At 43.8% G+C, this 5,283-nt stretch overlaps 1 non-coding gene across 1 annotated transcript; it reads right to left on the bottom strand.

The window, feature by feature from the left end:
* Positions 1-846: 846 nt before the first annotated feature.
* trnaf-gaa (transfer RNA phenylalanine (anticodon GAA)) lies at positions 847-919 on the bottom strand. The gene has a single exon. It is a non-coding gene; the product is annotated as a tRNA-Phe (tRNA).
* Positions 920-5,283: the final 4,364 nt, after the last annotated feature.

Here is a 5,283-nt window from a genome sequence, read left to right as displayed (position 1 = left end):
TGTCCTTACACCCTTTCTTGAATAAGGGTGTCGCATTTGCCACTGTTTAATCCTCTGGCACCTCCCCCGTATCCAGGTAAGATTGGAAGATTATAGCAAGCCCTTCCGTTATCTGCATCCGCATTTCCTTTCGCAACCTGGGATGTGAGCCATCCGGACCAGGTGATTTATCTTCCCTAAGCACAGCCAGCCTTTTTAGTACCTCCCTATCCTAATTTGTACTCTCTCCATTGCCTCTACTTTCTTCACTTCGACTGATATTTTGTCAAATTCCACTTCCTCAGTGATCACTGGTGCAAAGTACTCATTAGGTAGATTAAGATTGCCCTGCACCTCTAAGCTTATATTATCCTTTTTGTTCCTAATAGGCCCGACTCAACCTCTTACTACCCACTTATCATTTACATGCTGCTCGAAGATATTTGGGTTTCCTTTCATGTTGACTGCCAGTCTATTCTCATAGAAATAGAGAATAAGCAAATATAGAAGATGTAAGTATTTCCCATCCTTGATGAGGTGGAATTTTTTATGTTGTGGGTGGTAGTGACTTGGCCCACGAGTGTGGTGGAAGCAGAGACAATCAATGATTTGAAAAGGAAATTGGATGGATACTTGAAGGAAATAAACTTGCAGGAGGAAAGGGATCGAGCTGGTGAGTGGAGCTGACTAGATTGATCCGGGGAGAGCCAGCATGGACGTGATCGGCCAAACGACCACCTTCTATGCTGTAAATGACTCTGTGTTGTTTCTCAAATTCAATCCACTGGTGCTTGGTAAATAATTTCAAAGTAAATTGTGCAACTGGAAAATCAGAACCAAGGCAAGGGACGCATAAGGAAGTGAAATTGCTGAAACCCGGGATTGAACCAGGGACTTTTAGATCTTCAGTCTAACGCTCTCCCAACTGAGCTATTTCAGCCCTACATTGACAGTGGCTTGGTGTCCTTGTTTTGGAAGAAAATACATACATTCAAGTTTTCCAAAAAATTAAAGAACACAACATGTGAGTAATATTCCCCATTGCTTTCTCAGTCCTGATGGATTGTGAAGCGGGAGACAGCCAGAAGTGCCACTGAGCCGCACAGACCCCGAGCTGAGAATGAAATGAGATCAAATTCAATCTTTCATAGTGAGATGCTGCTGAGAGGTAAGAGTCCTGAATCAAAGCGAGACTTGCTCATTTCAAACACTCCCTGTACTCTCTGCTCGTGAAGCCTTAAAAAAGGGAAAAACAGAATGGCACTCAAACTCACAACCCTGCCATTAAAAGTCTCATGTTCGACTGACAGAACTGTCACTTCTACTCGGTCTCTTATTGGATGGATACAACTCCAACGCAGGGGTGGCATTCAAATCCTCCCATGGGTCCGCATGTCAGATTGAGTTCCATGTTGTAGACTCAAGCAAAGGAAATCTGCTCAGTTCCAGAACTATCAGCGAATTCAAGCTGATTACGATCAACTTCATCAGAGGTCAGAACTACCTGGTGAAAGAAGACACCCTGAAGAAGGATCCACAATTATTCAAAGGCATCGACAAAGTGAAAAACAAGAAAAACAAGAAAATCAATAAGCAAGATGCTGGAGAGAGTTAAGAATCACAGAATCATAGAAAGTTGAGCGCACAGAAAGAGGCCACTTGGCCCATCATGTCTGTGGCGGTTGAAAAACGATCCACCTGTTCTAATCCCACCTTCCAGCATTTGGTCCGTAGCCCTGCAGATTACGGCACTTTGAGGTGATTATCCAGACTCCTTTTGGATGAGTTGAGGGTTTCTGTCTCAACCACCCTTTCAGGCAGTGAGTTCCACACCCACACCATCCTCTGGGTGAAAAGGTTTTTCCTCGTCTCCCCTCTAATTTTTCTACCAATCACTTTAAATCTATGCCCCCTCGTCACTAACCTCTCTGCTAAGGTGAATAGACCTTGCACTTCCACTCTATTTAGACCGCTCAAAATTTTGTACATTTCAATCAGATCTCCTCTCAGCCTTCTCTGTTCCAAGGAGAACAGCCCCAGCCTATCCAGTCTTTCCTCATAGCTGCATTTTTCCAGTCCTGGCAACATCCTTGTAAATCTCCTCTGTACCTTCTCTCGTGCAATTGCATCCTTTCTGTCTTGAGGTTTCCAGAATTGCACACAGAACTCAAGTTGTAGCCTAACCAATGAGTTATACAGTTGCAGCATAAGCTCGCTGCTCTTGTATTCTATACCTCGGCTAACAAAGGAAAGGATTCCATCTGCCTTCTTAACCACCTTATCGACCTGTCCTGCCATCTTCAGGGATCTGTGGACATTCAATCCAAGGTCTCTCACTTCCTCTATACTTCTCAGTATCGTGCATTCTGTTGCCTTGTTTGACCTCCCCAAATGCATCACTTCACACTTCTCCAGGTTGAATTCCATTTGCCACTTTTCTGCCCACCTGACCAAACCATCAATATCTTCCTGCAGCCTACAGCTATCCTCCTCATTATCTACCTCATGGCCAATCTTTGTGTCGTCTGCAAAGGTCTTGATCATGCCCCCTACATTGACTTCCAAATCGCTAATATGTACCACAAAAAGCAGGGGACCTGCAGAACACCACTGGAAACAGCCCTCGAGTCGCTAAAACCCCCGTCAACAATGACCCTTTGTTTCCTGCCACTGAGCTAATTTTGTATCCACCTTACTGCATTTCCCTGGATCCCATAGGTTTTTATTTTTTTAACCAGTCTGCCATGTGGGACCTTGCCAAATGCCTTGCTAACATCCATGTAGGACACGTCAGCTGCACTACCCTCATTTATCTTCCTTGTTACTTCTTCAAAAAATTTCATCAAGTTGGTCAAACAAGATCTTCGCTTAAAAATCCATGCTGACTATCCTTGATTAACCTGTGCTTTTCGAACTGACAGTTTATTCTGTCTCTCAGAATAGGTTCCAGTTATTGGGCCATGACTGAGGTTAGTCTGACTGGCCTGTAATCACTCGGTCTTTCCTTCGCTCCCTTTTTCAACAGAGGTTCAACCTCTTTTGTAGCAGACTATTGTAAATTTCACAATTCGCATGGGAAAAAGTATTAAATACTTCACTTACAAGTTCTAATGTTACTGGCGAAATGAGGGCTTATGTATGATTTGAACCCAGGACCTCACACAAATACACAGCAGGAATTCTGCTCCTTTACCAAAAAGCCATCTCCTTTATAGAGATGTAAATATGTAATATTGGAAGAGTGGAGGACTTGGGACCAGGACAGTGACTTTGACTTTTCTGCCTGTCTTCCAAATTCTGCAAGGTTCCATACAGACAATTAATGAACTGTCAGGGTGTTACTTTATTCCATTCTTCTTCTTCTTTTTCTTCTTGGGCAGTCTCTCGAGAACGAGAATGATTTTCTTCCACTTCAGGGTTCTGTGTCCAGTGACTAGATGTCTACTTAAATCGCAGAGAAATTAAACACTTTTCAATTTGTCTCACGACATAAATAGCAACATTTGCAGATATTTCACAGCTGTATGATTGGATGCTGCTAACGTTGTTACACTCAGTACACATGGTACCTTAATGTTGCAATAAATATTATAATATCTATTCAGGTAACTGTCATCCCACAGCTGCAAAATTTCACTGGTTCAACATTCTCATCAAATACTAAAGCATTCCACAAAGCAAGCCTCACAAATTCAACACCAGTTTCTCTTTTGGAGTCTCTCTGGTGTAATCTGATCTCTGATAGATTACTGGTGATCATCCTCCACATGAGCAGTCGTCCTAATCCCATGTACCTGTCCTGTTCCCACCTCCCTTTCCTGTATACACAACAGAATTCCATACTGCTGATATATGCTGGTAAACACTTTCCTTGTTGTATGAAACTGTGATTACAGTGGAAATCCGCAAGAGAGGAAGCTATTGCTGGCACCTTTAACTCTGCAGCCAGTGACCAGAAGAATTCTCACTCCTGAACGAGGACTGTTTCAATTTCCTTTTGGAAGATCACATCATCACATGAAGGAAGTGAAGTGTTTTTGTATCACAGTGACCACAGAGGAGTTTTAAAACAAACTATTAAATTATGAATTCATATTTTATTTTGAATGCTACATTGAAGGTTAATTTCACAGACAGTCCTGCAGTTTATGATTTGTGTGAAATCAGTGAGATTGTGAGTTGGGTCGACCCCTCCCTATCAGAGTCACCAGGACAAAGGGAGTGTTTAGTCATCGACATCTTGCTCAGTTCAGCATTTTGGTGGCTGGCTCTTGAACTCACACTGTCTCCTGACAGTGACAGGAGTAAACATGTCATCGCTGAGGATTTCAAGTGCTATTTAAAGATTAATCACCTTTTACTGTTCACTTACTGCTGGAGGTTTGAAGAGGACATTTGAAACACGTTGGGAGACTTTCTGGGAAACTTTGTCAAGACTGCACCAACACTCTGTCAGCATTTACTCTGGAAATACTCTGAGGATTTCACCTACAAAGAGTAAGTGCTGTGTTACTCCACCTTATTGGAAACTTTATAGGAATCAGCAGGAGAAAGGGAGCGTTTGGTCATTGACATCTTGCTCGGTCTGCGGGAGGAATGGGAGGAGGACACGAGGCCAGGCTGAGCAGCACCAGCTGCGGCAGGAGAGAAGGACAGGAGAGACAGGAGAGGGAGGTGGACTCCTTCTCCTCTGTAAGTACAGGACATTCCTCCTCCTTTGGACCTCCTCCATCAAGACCTCCAGTACTGTATCTGTGAACCTGTGCCTTCGTTCCCTCAGTCCCTGAGTGATCCTGAAACATGCTGCTGTGTGTCAGACAGTACACTTCACACGTTCAGTGGAAATGTGTGTGTGGGACCCACTTGTACTGCACCAAGAACATTGCTTCGAATCAGCACTCGAGTGATGAACTGCAGCTTTCTGTTTTCATGCCTCCAGGCAATTTCAAATTATGGTCATCAGAATGATGTGTGAAAACCAGATTTCAAACAGGCGAGTCTTATTATCACAGCACCCGTATCCCAAAATCACCAGCTGGAATTTCCTTCTGAAAACCACCCACTTCTGGGAGCTGGTCTGGCAAGTGAAGTGGGACACGGCCCCTCAGCAAAACTCCACACCAGAAGTGACCACTGGGATTTCTGCCACGATTTCCCTCTCTGAGCCTCTGTAACTCTGATCATTTTGTGACAGTGCACCCACCAGAATCAAATGACTGGGGCGACGGGGGAGAAATGGCTAAATGTGAACACACAGTGGGCTGTTTCTGGATCACGGATTTACCAGGAGTTATGGCAATGATG

Source organism: Heterodontus francisci, unplaced genomic scaffold, assembly GCF_036365525.1.
Source record: "Heterodontus francisci isolate sHetFra1 unplaced genomic scaffold, sHetFra1.hap1 HAP1_SCAFFOLD_58, whole genome shotgun sequence".
NCBI lineage: Eukaryota > Metazoa > Chordata > Chondrichthyes > Heterodontiformes > Heterodontidae > Heterodontus > Heterodontus francisci.
The sequence above is the reverse complement of the archived record's forward strand: the minus strand, read 5'-3'. Positions and strand labels throughout refer to the sequence as shown.